The sequence below is a fragment of the Talpa occidentalis genome, unplaced genomic scaffold (genome assembly GCF_014898055.3).
Source record: "Talpa occidentalis isolate TD23 unplaced genomic scaffold, MPIMG_talOcc4v2.1 talOcc4.6, whole genome shotgun sequence".
In the NCBI taxonomy this organism is placed as follows: domain Eukaryota; kingdom Metazoa; phylum Chordata; class Mammalia; order Eulipotyphla; family Talpidae; genus Talpa; species Talpa occidentalis.
Window position 1 is genome coordinate 62789103 of NW_023604972.1, and position 19665 is coordinate 62808767.

Consider the following 19665-nt stretch of genomic DNA (forward strand, 5'->3'; position numbering starts at 1 on the left):
ATAGAGTTGATAAATTAATTCAATAAATTTGTTAGAAACTGTTAGCTAAACAGTGTCCTCATTGAATTCATTACAGAATATAATAAGGGGAAAATTTAAAAGCCATGCCTCTATTATGTATCAAAATTTTTAATTCCATTAAAATTATGGTTCTCTATTTTCTACCATGAAACAATAGGAATTTACCAAAAATATCATGTGTACGTTTTATTGTGTTAACCCATTTTTTTTAAAAGAATGGTCAATATTTTGTTTGAGAGTAATAGTTGATTCATGACTTCCACATTGTCCTAATGCTCCAAAATATGAAGCCCAAGAAAAAGTGATCTCATATAAAAAGACTACTCAATTTTATTTAAGCTAATTACAAATTTAAATTTTCATGTATTTTTGGGCCTCCCCTGTTGGTGCAGCGGTTGAGCGCTGGGCTGCGAGGCTGCCCACAGCCTCTGCAGCACCGGCTCATTCCCTGGCCGCCGTCGAGGGTCCCACCAAAAAAATAAATAAATAAAAATAAATAAATAAATAAACAAATTTCCATACATTTCAGCATACAGTATTATATTCACACATTTTAAAATATCATTACTTCCTTATATGCATTCACCTCCTATTAGTAAATAACTTTATTATTTTTACAGTGCTGAGGCTAGTTCTGCACAGTCTTCCTGAACCAACTTTGTTGCTGACTTTCAGTTAAGAAAGGAAATAGGCTTTAGATTGAGTTTGGAATGAGTGAAGAAGCTTCTTTCTTAATATTCCAAATTCTGTCAGTGATTCTTCTGTAGCAAAGGACAACTATGATTCAAACATCCAACTCTTTTGTCATTTCCAGCCATGATCACCCAGACAAAAGCACCAGTAAGCTGTATCCAGCTTGGTAAATCAAGCACCAGTTGCACTACAACCCATTTATTTATTAAACTTATGTGTCAGAAAATTTTTTTTTTTTGTCTCAGAAAAATTATAAGCAACTTTAGTTCATGGACATTTGTGACCACATAGACAATCACAGACAATCAAAAGAGATTTATTGATGTGTTCTCCAAAAGAACTTGCATTATGGGTGCTATGTTTCCTTCTATTTTTATGAAACTAATGTAAATTATTTAACTAATATTCCTAATAGATTCTTATTAGTCAGATAAAAGTAAGTCAATTAACAAGCTAGAATGTGTAACTAGAGGTAAATTTCTACCAAGGTTGTCAAATTCCAATACCTTTGAAATATATCCCCCCCCCAAAAAAAAAAAAAAAAGCCAGGAACTAATCATATGCATGAAATTATTTACATGTTTCTAGGGCCTCCCTGGTGCAGCGGTTGAGCGCTGAGTTGCAAAGCTGCCCGCAGCCTCTGCAGCGCTGGTTTGATCACAGGCTGCTCCCAGTTCACCGCAGGAGGGTCCCACATGGTGCACAGACCTCTCCTGAGGCCCGCTGCTCCCCTCAGCAGTATACTTCCGTCCTTCTGCCTGCTCTGCTCCCTGCTCTGGCTCTGGTGAATTCTCTCACCCTCCTGCGCTTCTGACTGTACCCAGTGCTTGTATAAATAAATAAATAAATCATTTAAAAAAAATATTTACATGTTCCTAAGTAAAGAACAGATTTGTTTATATCACAGACTTTTAATTGTGTGTCAGCTTTGCATCTGGAGGCCTGACTTTATCTCTGTTTTGTACCTTATTTCATATAAATTGAGAAATCATTAATTTTTCTTTCACTCATCTTTTTCTCTCCAAATTTACCTAAAACCCTTATCTTCCTAATTATATATAATTTCTCTCTTCATGGACTTATTAACAATTATAAATGATTTAAAATGAAGGATTCTACATTTTGTACTTTCCTGTTTTTATACAAAAAAAAAGATTGTTGTTCCAACCATGAAATACACTTGTACTTAAAACTGATTTAAAGATATTTGTGCCTTTGATTAGGGTAGATGAGAGGAGCTTACATAATTAAAAAAAAATAATTTTCTAAAGCCTATATATTTGGGTAAATTTTCTATTTAGGTAAATTTTCAGGTAAATTTTCTATTTGTGATAACATGCAATTGTATTTGTCGTTCTGTTAATATACAATCTTTTGAAAGTAACACTGAAAACCTAACTTATAAGGAACTAGCAAGCCATCTCTATTTTTCTTAACTCATTTTTATCTTTCTACTCCATAATACAGATGGAGAAATCATGTAGAATTCTTAACCTGAAGACTCACATTAGCATTTACATATTACTGAATTTCCTTGGGAAGTAGAAAATTTACTGGAGAATAAGGCAAAATGAGAGAAAATGATACAGGAATATCTTCAATTATTTATTGTTGTGCCTTTTAGAATAGGGACTCTCACTTAAAATGACTAATATGAATCTTCAAGGAAAAATACTTTTTTTGTTGTCTTTGAGAGTTTAAATTTTTTCTTAAATTCTGTTTTACAAATAGATTATTCATATACAATTGAGAAATAGTTGTGATTATAATATTGTTTCACATCAGAGTGATCAAAGTTAAATGGAATAAATATATAACAACGAATTATTTTTTAGTATTGAACAAAATTGTCCCTTACAACACTGAAGTGTTGAAATATAACATGATTTTTTGACATCACTATTATTAGTTTTTATCTGTGTTTTAAGCTTATGGATGTTCCTAAATGAATAGTCTATTGTTTAGCTACACAAAGGGGACCATTCCATTTGACCCCATTGGTGATCAGTCATTGCCTGAAGTGGAAGAGTTCATTACCTGGAGCTTGACATGAATAATGATGAATGCCATTAGTCATCATAAAATTTCCAACAGCTTTCAAAATTCTAGCTACAGTATTTGATTCAGTGACCTCTTGTGACAAACAGCCCCACAGGCTAAGGGTGTGCTATGTAATGAAATATTTTTTCATTAATTCTATATTAATATACCATTAATTTTACATGTATCACAAGATAATATACACATATTACAAATTATTAGAACTGTCCAGGTATTTTCTGGATATACAGTTTTGATGGAATATATAATAATCATTGATTCTTGAAATATCTTCTTTTTTTTTTAACCAATGGTTTAGGGTCAGGTTTCTTCAGTTTTCAAAATACATATGTCACTGACACTGTGTTATATAGACTCCATTTTGTAATTTACAGATAGATGTGTTTATAAGAGATCATTTTCACAAAATATGAACAAAATGTCTGTCACTAAGACATGATAGTATGGAATGCATTTGGCTAATAATCAGTCTCCTCCCACTGTAGAGTATACTTCCCTGCTCTACTGATGTTGGGCTTGACCATGCGAATTGATTCAGTTAACAGTAGAGGTGACATAAGGGATATGCTTATCAACACATTTTTCTTACATTCTAGTGATCTACCAAGTGAAGAACTGGCCCCAAAGAGTCCCTGACCTTTATCATGGGCCTGAAAATGTGCATGTGGTACAGATCTGAACTGAATGGCCATCTGGAGCCAAACCAAGCTGGCCCAGAGCTAGCTAACCTGCCTGTGTTGATGAACTGTTATCAAACAGCAGACTCATAGACATGAGAAGAAATGTCCATTATATATTGTGAGACATTAAATTTGGGGGTAGATTTTTGTACAGTACTACTGAATGCAGACAAAATACAACTGACAGATATACCATGGAAAGCTGACTAATTTAGTTTTATCAGTGATTCTAAAGTCTTTCTAAATTTACGTAACATTTCTGAGGAAAAAAATAACTAGGAACTGGGCATTTCCAGTTTAATTGATTTAGCTTTGAATTAATTTCAGTCATTTTTTATGGAAACAACAATGTTAGAAAGTGATATATTTGATGCACAATTGTATTTTAAAGTATTTGACATTTAGATAGAGGACATGAGATAAATAGGAACAGCAAAATAATGTATTATGTAATAACTATTAGGTATTTCTGGTCATCTAGATTTTTTCCAAGTTAATCTTCTTGATTAAAAAAAAAAAGCTTATTGGGCCTCCCCGGTGGCGCAGCGGTTGAGCGCTGGGTTGCGAAGCTGCCCACAGCCTCTGCGCTGCCGGTTCGATCCCCGGCTGCTCCCCGGCCACCGGAGGAGGGTCCCACATGGCACGCAGACCTCTCCTGCCGCCCGCTGCTCCCCTCAGCAGTGTACTTCGGTCCTTCTGCCTGCTCTGCTCTCTGCTCTGGCTCTGGTGAATTCTCTCACCCTCCCGCGCTTCTGACTGTACCCAGTGCATGTATAAACAAAAACAAAGAAAGAAAGAAAGAAAACATGCCTCTATATATAAAAAAAAAAAAAAGCTTATTATCTGATTAAAATAATAATTATATCCCAAGTTGGACTTCCCCAGTAGTGCAGCGGTTGAGTGCTGGGCTGCAAAGCTGCCTGCAGCCTCTGCAGAGCCAGTTCAATTCCCGGCCACCAGCGAGGGTCCCACATGGCGCACAGACCTCTCCTGCCGTGCCCGCTGCTCCCCTCAGCAGTGTACTTCTTCAGTCTTCTTGTTCTGTTCCCCACTCTGCCTCTGGTGAATTCTCTTACCCACCCATGCATCTGACTGTAACTAGTGCTTGTATAAATATATAAATAAATATTTAAAAAATAATAATTATATCCCAAGTTACTTGTAGTTTTAAAAGAAACATTTTTCTCTTCTTGCTGAGACAAACTGCACTACACTATGCTAGATCTGTAATTTTTGATGAGATGCATATATCTTTAATGTTTTTTCCATATATCCTCTTCCACCTCCCAATCATATAGGCACAATTTATCATAAAGGCGAAAGGAAAGTAAGAATAGCTTGAGGGAGATCAAGGTAACAGTGTCAATTATAATGAAGATCATGTAGTACTGAGAGAGTTCGTAAGGTGCACCTCATTCAATTTTCACAAACATTTTATAAGAACATTAGAGAAAGCAATAAGATATTTATTTATTTGTTTATTCATCTAATCATTCTTGAGAAGAGCCCTCAAACCCAGCCTCAACTATCAATAATTCTGAAGCATATGCAAACCCTAGACCAGGCTTTGCAGTCCTTGTCTGATGTCAATAGCCATCAGTTGTCCTGCAGGAAGCATTCCAACCCTTGGATTACCCACTAGCTCCCTAAGGAGCCAGAGCAAGCCACAGTCAAGAACATCCTGAGTCCTCCCCAATAGGAGCAACCTACAACTGTCCTCTGGTGAGATGCCCAGCCCAGGGTGAGAGATGTGGAGACACATTTAGCAGAAGCAAAATCCACAGCAGTGAGGACCTAAAAATATAGGGAGATCGAATAACACAATGGACAGCAGATGTCAGAAGGAGGATATAGCACTATATATGGAGAATGTATCTCCAGAATCCAACCCAAAAGAAATGGGATATCTGTTCCTCTTATCACATACAGAATTTAAATTTGCTATCCTAAAGCCATTTGAAGAACTCAGAGTAGATGCAAGAAAGCAGATAAACAATAAGCAAGAACATTCAGAAAAAACAATTGAATTGACTCAGAAATGAAATAAATGAACAGAAGATCCTCTAAAGAAGGAAATAAATAAATTGCAGGATTAAAAATAAGACTAAAAGAGTAGATGAAAAAATTTCAGTGAAAGCTATAGAAGTATAATAAACCAGGGGCCTCCCTGGTAGAGCAGGCAGTTGAGCACAGCACTGTGATGCTGTCCACAGCCTCTGCAGTGCAGGTTGGATGCTAGCCAGGGAGATAGCCACATGATGCAGCAGACTTCTCCTGTCTCGCTCACTGCTCCCCTCAGCAGTATATTTCAGTCAGTCTGCCTGTTCTGTTTCCTGCTCTGTCTCTGGTGAATCCTCTTACCCTTCTGCATATCTAGACTGTACCCCGGTTCTTTTTTAAACTATTTATTTATGCATACATGAACAGGGTTCCAGGCCAGAGGTATGGGGGTGAGAGGATTCACCAGAAACATAGTGGAGAACAGAACAGGCAAATTGACTGAAATACATTGCTGTGAGTGGCAGGAGGCAGGTCAGGAGAGGTCTGCTGCACCATGTGGGTAGCTCCCTGGCTAAGGATTGGACTTGTGCTGCGGATATCTTCATAGGTTGTATCTTAACCCCATGTGCCACAAGGGGTTGTATGCATTGTATGCATGAATAAATAAATCTTTTTAAAAAAGAGAAGTAGAATAAACCAAATAGAAGAGTGAATCACTGAACTTGAACATATGAATTTACCAAGAAGCAACTGGAAGTAGAAAATAGAGAAATAAAGTGAAAAAATGCAACATCAAAAAGAAAAGATACTTAATGAGCTATCTGAAACTATGAAGAAAGACTTTATAAAAATAGATGTGGGACAAAAAAATAGATGTGGGAGACAAAAGGGAACAGAGAACGTATTTAAATAAATAATAGAAGAAAACATCCAAAAACTGGAAAGGAAATATAAACATAAAAACTGCCAATAAGGACCTCCCTGGTGATGCAAGGGGTTAAGATGAAACCTATGGTTAAGATGAAACCTATCCTTGGCCACTGCAGCACAAGTTCGATCCCTGGGCAGGGAGCTAACCACATGTTGCTGCAGACCTCTCCTGACCCAACCTGCTGCTCCCTTCAGTAGTGTATTTCAGTCAATCCTCCTATTATGTTCCCCAATCTGTTCTGGTGAATCCTGTCACCTCTGCACTTCTGGCCTGTACCCAGTTCTTGAATGCATAAATAAATAAATCTTAGAAAAAACTGCCAACTATGAATATTATATCCTGCAAGCCTCTCTTTTAGGTATGAGGGATAAATAAATGACTTTTAAGAAAAAGAGAAACTGAAAGAGTTTGAAAAAAACTAGACCCTCTGTCGAGGAAATATTGAAAAGAAATATAGTACCCAAAGAAAACACAGAAACACACAAAAAGGAATGATAAAGGAAGTAGTTACAAGCACTCAACTATAGAAAAGTGACAGCAATAGTCATAATTACTCTAAATGTTAATGACATAAACTTACCAATTAACAGACACAGAGTATCTGTTTGGATTAGGAAACATAATCCAACCTTTTGCTGTCTTCAGGAGACACATCTGCGCTCCAAAGATAAACACAGCCTAAAGCGTTGGAAAACAATCCTACAAACAAATGGGGCCCAATGGATGGCATGAACTGTCATACTTATCTCAGACAAAATAAATTTCCAATATAACAAGAAACAGAGATGGGTGATACATGCTCATTAAGGGAATGATACATCAGGAGGATGTAAAAATCATCAACAAATAATCATAAAATAAAGGAGTACCAAATACATTAGGCAGCTCCTATCAAGTCAGAAAACAAACATTGGAAAAAAAAAAAAACACATTTTTGGTAGGAGACTTCAACACCATATTCTCTCCAATGGACAAATCAATGAGACAAGAAATGAATGGGATTATAGCAATTTTAAACAAAGAATAGACCAAGTGAAACTAATAGATATCTGTAGGAACAAGCACCATTCAAAATCTAAAATATACATTTTTCATGTAGACATGGGACATTCTCCATATTTGTCCATGTACTGGGTTACAAAATTGTGACTTCTACACCACTTGGGGCCTCTGCACCTGTGTTTGTATGGCCTCTCTGTGCATCTGTGTATATGTGAAGGATTTGGATAAGGCACTCCTGCATGACCGCTTTAAGACAATGGCCCACATCACCAGAAACAGCAATGTATGCCTAGGTAGCCGTTAACAGTGTGGCCAAAGTCGGCGGTGGTATGGGAGCAGCTTGGAAATTACATCAAGTGCAAGCACAGAAAGTCCTCCTTCTATATGTGGCTGACATGTTCTCTGCTGTTCTCCATAAAGTTAAAGTTGATTATCCTTTTTCTCCCCTGAACCCTGCTCCTCCTACTATTTTCACATACTCAATTATGCTTATTTATTATTACTAATAAATAGCAAGAGGGCTGCTCACCGGGTAACAGAATCTTGCCTTGCAAACCTGCTCCACAACTCATCCCTCACTGTGTTCTGTGGGGAGGCGGGGGAGTTATGCTTGCATGTTCCTTACCCAACACAACTCAATATCAACAAATTCATGAAGATTGAAATCATGCCAAGCGTCTTCATGGATAATGAAGGTATCAAACTATATATCAAAATAAAAAGAAAGCAGGGTATTCTCTAACACATGAAGATTGAACAACACACACAAAATGAAAAACCACTGGATCAATGAAGAAATTGAAGAGGAAATCACACACACACACACAAAAAAAAAATAGCTCAAAAGAAATAATAATGAGTATATAACCTTCCAGAACGTATGTGCCTTAACAAAAGCAGTACTAAGAGGAAAGTATACAGCAATACATGTCCACATCAGGAAACAAAAGGGGTCCCAAATAAACAACCTCATCTCTCATCTCAACTAACTAGAAAAAGAGGAACAAATAGAATGTCAAAGCCAGTACAAGATAGGAAATAATAAAAAATAAAGCACAAATAAATGAAATAGAAATTAAAATGTCAGTCCAAAAGATCAATAAAATAAAAAGCTGGCTTGTTGAAATAATAATAAAAAATTGATAAAACTCTAGCTAAGTTCACTAGGAAAAAAGGGAGAGAATTCAAATAAATAATATGAAAAACAAAGAGGAAATGTTAGATAGCACAGAAATTCAGAAGATAATAAGATTACTATGTGCATGTATATGCAAACAAATTCAACAATATATAGGTTCTTAGAATGGTACAATTATTCCAGACTGAAGAGTCAAGAAACAGAAAACCAGAACAAGTCAATCACAAGGAAAGAGATTAAAACAGAAATAAAAAATTCTCCTAAAATACAAAATCCCAGTACCAGATGGCTTCACTGCAGGTTTTACCAAGCTTTCATAAATGAACTAATATCTGTTTAAACTCTTATCAAGTTGAAAGAAGAAATACTCCCAAACGCATTTGGTGCTAATGCTAAAACCAAGCAATGACAATTAAAAAAATAATATGTATTTATAGACACACACACACACACACACACATATATAAAATAATCTACCTAATTAACACAATTGCTAAAATCCTCAATAAAAATCTTAATAAAGGAAGTCATCAATGCATGAAAAGTATTATACATCACTACCAGGTGGGATTTATAGCAGGAACACAAGTATGTTTCAAAATCTGAAAATCAATAAATGTAATTCACCAAACCAAACAAAAGGAAAATGAAGCCATATAATCTTAACAATAGAGTCAATAAATCATTCAATAATATCCAGAATCTATTTATAATGAAAATTCATTAGACAATGGGGTAAACATATTTTATCATAATAAAACACATATATATGACAAGCCTACAGCTAGTATCATTCTTAATGAAGAAAAACTGAAAGCCTTTCCATTAAGATCTGATATAAGACAAGGATGTTCATACTTACCACTACTATTCAACATAGTAATAGAAGTCCAAGATAGAGCAATAAGGCAAGATACAACAATAAAAGAAGTCCAAATTGGGAAAGAAAAAGTAAATCTATCATTATTTGCAGATTATACCATAAGTATACAAAGAGAATTTCAAAGATGCCACAGAAATACTAATTAAAACAATAAACCAATTCAACAAAGTAGTAGGATACAAAGTCGACACAGAAATCAGTTGCCTTCCTATATGGAAAACGATGATATAGAAGAAGAAGAAATTAAGAAAGCTATCCCATTTACAATCCCACCAAAATAAATAAATATCTGGGAATAGACCTAACACGTGAGGTGAAGGACTTATACAAGGAAAACTACAATGCACTATTAAAAGATATAAAGACACAGGAGCCTCTCTGGTGGCACAAGGGATTAAGACACAACCTATAAAGCTATCCACAGCCACTGCAGCACAAGTTTGATCCCTGGCCAGGGAGGTGGCCCACATGGCACAGCAGACCTCTCCTGACTTGCCTACTGCTCCCCTCAGCAGTGTATTTCAGTCATTCTGCCTGTTCTGTTCCCCACTCTCTCTCTGGTGAATCCTCTCACCCCCCCACACCTTTGGCCTGTACCCCAGTTCTTGTATGCATAAATAAATAAATCTTAAAAAGAAAGACACAGAAAAATGCAAAGATATTTTCTACAACACTGTTAAAATGGTCATATTACCCAACATAATTTACACATTCAATACCATCCCAATAAAAATTTCAGTGTAATTCTTCAGTGAAATGGAACAAATATTACTGAAATTCATATGGAAAAACAAAACCACAAAAACACAATGACCCTTAAAAAGGGAATAATTGTGATACTACACTGCCAGACTTCAACTACTCTGTAGAGTCATAATATTTAAAAAGGTATGGTACTAGAACAAAAACAAACACATGGACTTAGGGGATATAATTGAGGGCCAAAACCAGAACAACACATATATGAATAACTAATTTATGACAGAGGAGTGAAGAATATACACTGGAACAAGGATAGTCTCTTCAATAAATGGCATTGATAAAATTGGACTGCCAAATGCAAAGGAAGGAAACCAGCATTAACTCACATCACACAAAAATAAACTCAAATGGATGAGGTATATGTATATAAGTCATGAAACCATAAAATACATAGCAGAAAACATAGGCAAAATATTCCACACTAGGGCCTCCCCTGGTGGCACAGCAGTTGAGGTCTGGGCTGCGAAGCTGCCCGCAGCCTCTGCAGAGCTGGTTCGTTCCCCGGCTGCTGGCGAGGGTCCCACATGGCACAACAGACCTCCCCTGCCATGCCCGCTGCTCCCCTCAGCAGTGCATTTCTTCAGTCTGCCTGTTCTGTTCCCTGCTCTGGCTCTGGTGGATTTTTTTCACCCTCCCGCGCTTCTGATTGTACCCAGTGCTTTTATAAATAAATAAATAAATCGTTAAAAAAATATTCCACACTATACATTTCATGAATGTATTTGGGGATTCATCCCCAGTAGCAAGAGAAACAAAGGAGAATATAAACTGGGGGTACATCAAACTTATAGTGTGTAATGAAAAACATAGTAATCAAAATGAAGAGACATCCCATTGTTTGGGAGAAAATATTTGTACATTATACACCTGCAAAGGACTAATTCTGAAGAGCTCCAAGAGCTTACATAACTCAACAAAACAATATAAATAACCCAATTAAAAAATGGACAGAAGACCTAAATAGGCATTTCTCCAAAGAAGACATACAATACAGATGGCAAATATTTACAAGAAAATTCTCATTGCCACTTATCATCAGGTAAATGCAAATCAAAACCACAATGAGATACCACCTCACACTAGTCAGAATGGTCTATATTAAAAGTGTGGTGGCGGAATGTGGGCAATTTGGTGGTGGGAACAATCATGACAACACTTGAGGAAGAAAAAATAAATAAAAATAAAAATAAAAGAAACACCAAGTTTGGCCAGGATATTGAGAATAGAGAACACTCTGGCACTCTTGGTGGGAATGTAGACTTGATTAGTCCATAAGGAAAGTGTGGAGACTAAAATGGATCTTCCATATCACCCAGCAATTCCATTACTAGGTATCAACTCAAAGAACACAACAACACTAATTTGAAAGAAACCTGTACTCCTGTGTTTATAGCAGTATTATTTACAATAGCCAAGATATGGGAACAAACTAATTGCCCCAGAAGAGATGAATGGATCAAGATTCAGTTTAGGTAGACAATGGAAAACTACTCCAGATAAAGTGTGGCAACATGAATGTTGCTGGAAGGGATTTTATTAAGTGAAATAAGTCAGAGGAGAAAGATAAATAATTCATGGTAGCACATATATGTGGAATACAGAGAAACAAAACAAAGTGTCAGACAAAGACAGACTTTAAGACCAACCCTTGAAAATTGACCTAAGGTGTGAGACAACCATGAAGGGAATGAGAGGGCCAAGATGAAGGGGGGAAATGAGATAGGGAGTGAGGGTGTGCAGCACAGGGAACTATGGTGATGAACTATGGGTGCTTTGATGGTGGGAGAGCTCTAGTGACCACACCTGTCACATGTATGTTGAAAGTTGGGAACTACATAACTCTATGTTTCTACTTACATTTCCAGAAGGCTTTGTAAGAACAGAAACCTTGATTGCCATTTCCTTCTAGCCTCAGAAGGGCTAAACTGATTCTGGCTGGGGCTGGTGGAGCCCTTTGCCTGGCATCCCAGAAGAATATGACCAGTTGGTGCCTCTGTGTGCCTTTGTATCCAGTTGCCCAGTGCCATAAAATGCCTGGTTACTTTCATCCTGCAGCTGTTGGGCAAGAAATATATTGTGGCCCACTCCCCACACCCTGGCCCCCTGAAAAGCTGTTCAGAAAGAGGGACACACAGCCTGGCTTCCATGTGAACTTTAAAAGACAGAGACCATAGATTCCTTTTTAAAAATTTTGTTTGGCTATTCCTTTTTGTGATGCTAGCACATGATGAACGGATGCCCAGGTGTCCTAAACGAATGAGGTATACACTCTAAAATGGGGCCCTGCCATCCACCACATAAAGACAAAGGAAATACACTTATTATGGTAGATTTTCAATAGAAATATTAAGCATAGAGAGGAGAAGGAAGTTCCTAATTATGAGTTTCCCAAGGAAACACCCAGTGGGCAAATGCTTAGCAAAACAAGGGTGACCCAAAATAGGGCAGCTAAGGACTAAAAGCTGGGACAAGTCTAGGGAAACTTCTAATGGGGAGCCAAATGAAGGGAGTGAAAGGAGCCAGGCTAGCCTGTGACAAAAGGAGCAAAATCAAAATACAAACCAAAATAACAGCTGCCATTGTCAGCCTCCCCATGTGCCTCCCACCAATATGTCTCCAAGTATCTCTACATGTCTCTCCTCCATGTGTCTCCTTCCATCTCTTCTTCTTAGCAGGATTAGGGTGAAAGTCAGTTCACAGCAACAAGAGCTCTCTTTAACCCAACTGCCTTTTGTGTCTCTAGCTGCAGCTGGCACTCAGCTCTGCCCATAATTGCCAGTAGCTAGTAAAAGGCAACCGCATACAGTTGAGAGTGAGGAACATGTACCATCCCTGAAAATGTCTCTACAGCTATGATTTCCTCTTTGGAAGGCCACCCAGACTTGCTCCCCAACTTGTGTGGCCTTGTTCCTGTCATTGCCTTGAGGCCTCAACATAAGGTTGCACTCCACAAAGCCAGCTCCCACTTCCTTTGCTGAGTGGGCCAGCCTCCATCTTGACACAGCAGGCCCCTGTTTGGATGCTGGTATCCTCACCATGGACACTATTTGGCATAAGCCAGACTGTAGTTGGCCATGTTTAAGTTCATCGCTTTTTCTCTTTCTCACCCTCTATGAAAATGAATCATATTGTTGTTTCTCCCTGTGTGTCTGCTTTTGAGTTGTGTCCTACAGTTTTGAAATTGTGAGTCAGAACCCACAACAAGTCATACCTGCACCAGTGGTTTCTTCTGTTTTAATTCTGAGGGTGGAAGGAGATAGGTCACTGTAAAACATAGGTATCTAGATATTATAAGTAGGGATAAGCACTGTTAACATTATGGGTTTTTGTATAACTTCCAGATTTTTCTATACTTATGAACATAGAGTTTTGGTTATTGCCCCCAATTTTTGAAAAAAAAAAAGGAATAAAAATTAAAAAAAAAACTCATTTCATTTCAGAAAGAAATTAAAACATTGAAATGAGTAATTTCTCTCAGATCCAGACAGAAGTAGCTAATGGCTTTCCACAGTTCACTACTACTGGACCTCCCTGGTAGCGCAGGGGTTAAAGAAAGTGCTACCAAGCTGTTTGCAGGAACTGAAGCACTACTTTGATCCCTGGCTGGCCGGGGAGCAACCCAAATGGCACAGCAGTCCTCTCCTGGCTTGCCTACTGATCCCCTCAGCAGTGTATTTCAATAGATCTGCCTGTTCTGCTTCCCACTCTGCCTGGTGAATCCTTTCAACCCTCACGCCTCTGACCTGTACCCCACTTCGTGTATGCATAAATAAACAAACAAACAAACAAACAAATAAATAAATCTTAAACAAAAAGTGAAAACAAAAAAACAAAGCTTACTCCTTATAGGGGCAGGAAGAGACAGAGCAGGGTCTCTATGACCTGAGCAGGTGGGTGAAGGAGGAGTCCTGGAGCCCTCAGTGGCCTTTCCAGGCTTTTATTGAATTTACCAGGTACATGGCAGACAGGGATGCTGGGGGGTGGGGAGAGGCAGGAGGCTGGCAGGCCTCCCAGCCCCCAGCAAGTCTTCACTCTTTCTGGATTCTCCGGTGTTCTCTTGTGGCCTCGGCTTCTCTGCTGGTTCTCCTTCTCGTCCTCTTCTGGTGGTTCTGCTCCCTTGGTGTCCCTGTGACACCACCCTTATAAGTCTTAGCCCAGGTGTAACCCCCTTTGTATGCCCACACCCTATTCCAGGTGGCCACCATCAGGCATGCATTGAGGACCACAGAGATCCATCATCAATCCTAATGGTGGGAGGGCAGAAAAGCCTGACATCATTTACTTCCCCTACACTCATGAAGGAAAAACAGGGACTCAAAAGTGAAGCCACAGGGTCAGGGGTCTGGAGCCAGGGTAAATACATGGGCACAGAGACAGAGTACAACAGCTCAGAGAAACTGAGAAGACCTGCAGAACTGCTCAGAGCTCTGGTCTTTAACAAGCTTCTTAATTGGAGAGAAGTTTGAAAAATGGTACCACAGAGAGTTTGCTCAATGGTGGGACTGGATAAGAGATTTTTCTGTGGAAGGGCTGACATGAGCAAAATAAAGTGGTTTTTAGACCTAAGTTTCCCACAATATTAGACTGACACAACTACAAAATATCCAGACCTGGGAGGTGGGCAAAAGGAAAAAAAAAAAAACAACATTCATTTTAAGATAAGCAAAATCCCAATTCCCTTGTCAAAATAAATTCCCACTCAAAACACAATTCCCATGCAACTGAATATTTCAAAATAAAGATAGAAAATTAACAAAACACAAAAGATAGCTCACAACCTTCGTAAGTGAATGAAAACATTTCTGGAGCAATGGACAAAAGTGTAAATAATTTAAAAGCATAGTTTAAGCTCATCAAGAGATTATGAAAAAATACATGTTATTTAATCAAGAATAAACTGACATAAAAATTAAGAAATAATTATTCTAGGGGCCTCCCTGGTGGTGCCAGGGGTTAAGATAAGATGCAAACTATGAAGCTGTCCACAGACACTGCAGCATAAGTTTGAGTTCAATCCCCGGCCAGCCAGGGAGATAACCACATGGTGCAGCAGACCTCTCCTGACTCGCCTGCCATTCCCCTCAGCAGTGTATTTCAGTCAATATGTCTTTTCTGTTCCCCACTCTGTCTCTGGTGAATCCTCTCACCCCCCCTACACCTCTGATCTATACCCCAGTTCTTGTATGCATAAATAAATATTTTAATTATTCTAAATTAGGTATATATATAACATTAAATATGAACATGCATACATTTTTCTTTAACATGCTGCAGAGATAATGCCACATTTTTTCTTCTTACACAAAGTGGCAGACAGTATTTATATAATATGGGAACTTTAGCTATCAGGAATTTCAAAATGATTTTGTAATAATAGAGTTAATATTATTGATTTCATTATAATTTGGGGGATGACTCAGAGCAATCAACATTTCAATTGTGCCAACATATACATAGTATGAAAATTACCATATCAACCTTTTTTATCTTCATAGCTCTGTTTCATGGAGTACACTCTCATTTTTCAACTATTATCGCCATCCATCTCCAAAACTTTTTTATCTTCTTTAAAAATCTATACACATTAAACAAAACTCCCTACTCCTCAGCATCTAGCAACCACCATTCTATTTCTGTCTCTGCAAATGAAATTATTCAACTTTTGTCCTTTGTGTCTGCTTCAATTCACTTAGCATAATGTCTTCAAATATTTATCTACATTTTAGCATATTTTAAATTTTTCTTTATTTTAAGCCTTAAAAATATTCAATTGTATTTATATGCCACATTTTGTTTATACATTCATACAGTGGTGGACATTTGTGTCTTTTCATAACCTCTTGAGATGTCACTCTGTTACTTTTGGCTATGAACACTGGTGTATAAATATATGTTCATTTCATTTTGGTGTATACCCAGAACTGTGGCAGCATCATGTGGCAATTTTATGTTTAACTGTTTTGAAGAACTTCCATACTCTTTTCCATAATTGGCTGAACCATTTTATATTCTCATCACCAACAACCAGATTCCAATATCTCCACATTCTTGCCATAATATTTCCTCCCTTCTTCCCACTTAACGAAGTCTATTATTTTTTTCTTCCAGTCCATGAGCACAGCATATCTTTCCATTGCTTTGTGTCTTCCTTTATTTTCTTTAACACAGTCTTATCTTTTTTTTTTTTTTCAATATATAGGTCCTTTACCACTGTAGGGTAGTTAAAAATGTACCAGGCTTTTCTGCCCTCCTGCCATTAGGATTGATGATGGATTTGTGGTCCTGAAGACATGCCTAATGGAGGGCACCTGGAGTAGGGTGTGGGCATATGTAGATGGGATTCACCTGGGCTGAGACTGGACTTATAAGGGCGGCATCACAGGGACACCAGCGGGGGAGCAGAACAAAAGAGCAAGAGAGCAGAGCAAAAGAGAGAAGAGAGAACGAGGCCATGAGAGAACGCCAGGGAGCCCATTATAGAGTGAAGACTTGCTGGGTGCTGGGAAGCCTGCCAGCCTTCTGGCCCCCCAGCACTCTTGCCTGTTGTGTATGCGGTAAATCCCAATAAAAGCCTGCAAAAGTCACAGAGGGCTCTGGGACTCTCTCCTTCACCTGTCTACTAGGATCATAGAAAACCTGCACTGTATCTTTCTGCTGCTACAAGCATCTTTGTTAATTTTACGTCAGGTATTTCACTCTTTTTGCTATGAGTGTAAATGGGATTTTTCCCCTATTACTGTTTCTTCTGCTACATTGTGATCATATGGAAATATTTTTTTTTTTATGCATTGATTTTGCATCTTGCCACCTTACCATATCCATTCATGTCTTATAGGGTTTTGGTAGAGTGTTTTTGATTATGTATACCAGCATGTCATCTGCAAATATGACAGTTTCACTTTTCCAATTTGGATTCCTTTTATGTCTTTTTCTTGCTTAATTCCTTCATCTGAGACTACCACTACTGTGTTGAACAGTAGTGGCAGTGGACATCCTTGACTTATTCCTGATCTTAGGGAAAATGCTTTCATCTTTTCACCACTGTACATGATCCTGTCTGTGGATTTGTCATATATAGCTTTTCTGTATTTTAGACAAGCTCTAGTTTATTCACATTTTATTGAGTGTTTTTTGTCATAAATGGATGTTGAATCTTGTTGAATGATTCACCAACTTTTGAAATGATCATGTAATTTTTATCTTCCTTTTTATTGTCCTTGTGGGTAACAGTGACTTATTGGCAAATGTTGAAACAGCTTTGTATCCTGGGAATAAAGATTACTCAGTTGTGGTGTATGAATCTCTAAATATGTTCACTTTTGGGATCAAGTAAAGTTGGCTTTAGAATGTATTGGGAGTTCTCCTCCCTTTTAATTTTTTTAATATTTTATTTTATATAATTCTTACATCATTTTTTCATTTTTGCACAATGTATGCATTATCATTTCAGTTATATTCCCCATACAATTGCATCCCCCTTATTTTGACCCTAATCCTTCCTCTTCCCACATACCCCTCCCCCCGTAGTGTCTCTAGTTTATCATTGCTTTTTGAGTTTGATTTTTACTTTGTATTAATTAGTCTTTTTCCTGGTGCCTTATTTAGGTTTTCTAAATTCCTGCTATGAGTGAGACCATCTGGTATTTTTCATTTTCTTTCTGACTTATTTCGCTGAGCATGATCCCTTCTAGCTCCATCCATGCTGCTGCAAACTGCATGTGTTCATGTTTTTTGATTGCTGAGTAATATTCCATTGTGTATATGTACCACATCTTCTTGATACAGTCATCTATTTTGGGGCAATTGGGTTGTTTCCATAGCGTAGCTATTGTCAATAGTGCTGCTATAAACATAGGGGTGCAGGTGCCCTTTGGAATTACTGTTTCTGTGTCATTTGGGTAAATACCTAGGAGTGGAGTTGCTGGATCATATGGAAGCTCTGTCTTAGTAGGTTGAGGAATCTCCACATAGCTTTCTATAGTGGTTGGACTGGTTTGAACTCCCACCAACAGTGCAGGAGAGTTCCTTTTTCTGCACATCCTCCCCAGTATTTGTTATTGCTAGCTTTTTTAATATTTGTCATTCTCACTGGTATAAGATGGTATCTCATTGTAATTTTTATCTGCATTTCCCTGATTACAAGTGATGTTGAACATTTTTTCATATGCCTGTTGGCCATTTGCATTTCCTCTTTGGAGAAGTTTCTTTTTAGCTCTTGTGCCCATTTTTTTTTTATTTTTTAATGTAGTTTTTTTATTTTTATTTTTTTTTATTTTTTTTAATATTAAATTTTATTTTTATATTCCCCCATACAATTGCAAACGCCCCATTCTGACCCCAATCCTTCCCCTCCCGCCCCCCACGCCCCAAAAAGTGTCTCTGGTTCATAGTTTTTTTGGTGATTTTGATTTTCACTTTCTTATATTCATTTTCCTGGTCCCTTATTTAAGTTTTCTAGATTCCTGCTATGAGTGAGACCATCCGGTATTTTTGTTTTCTTTTTGGCTTATTTCGCTGAGCATGATCCCTTCCAGTGCCATCCATGTTGCTGCAAATTGCATGTGTTTATCTTTTTTGAATGCTGAGTAATATTCCATGGTTATATGTACCACATCTTCTTGATCCAGTCATCTATTTTTGGGCATTTGGGTTGTTTCCAAAGCTTAGCTATTGTAAACAGTGCTGCTATAAACATAGGAGTGCAGGTGCTCTTTGGAATTGATGTTTCTGTGTCCTTTGGGTAATACCTAGGAGTGGAATTGCTGGATCATATGGAAGCTCTATGTTTAGTAGGTCCAGAAATCTCCACACAGCTCTCCATAGTGGTTGGACCAGTTTGCACTCCCACCAACAGTGCACGAAGAGTTCCTTTTTCTCCACATCCTCGCCAACATTTGTTGTTGCTAGTTTTTTTAATATGTGCCATTCTCACTGGTGTGAGATGGTAGCTCATGGTAGTTTTGATTTGTATTTCCCTGATTACAAGTGATGTTGAACATTATTCATATGCCTGTTGGCCATTTGCATTTCCTCTTCAGAGAAGTTTCTTTTTAGCTCTTCTGCCCATTTTTTGACTCGATTATTTTCTTTGTTGTTGCTGAGTCTCATCAGCTCTTTGCAGATTTGTGATCAGTCCTTTATCATTAGTGTTGTGTGCAAAAATGTTCTCCCAGTTGGTGGGGTTTCTCTTTGTTTTTGTTATTGTCTCTTTTGCTGTGCAGAAGCTCTTTAATTTGATGTAGTCCCAGCTTTTATCTTTCTCTTCACTATCACTGCTTTGGGTGATGTGTCTGTAAAGATGTCTTTGATGTGCAAATCCCGTAGTGTTTCGCCTATATTTCCTTCTATATATTTTATGGTTTCAGGTCTTATGTCTAGTTCTTTAATCCATTTTGAGTTGATTTTTGTATGGTGTGAGGTAGTGGTCAAGCTTCATTCTTTGCATGTAGCGACCCAGTTTTCCCAGCACCATTTATTGAACAAACTTTTTTGC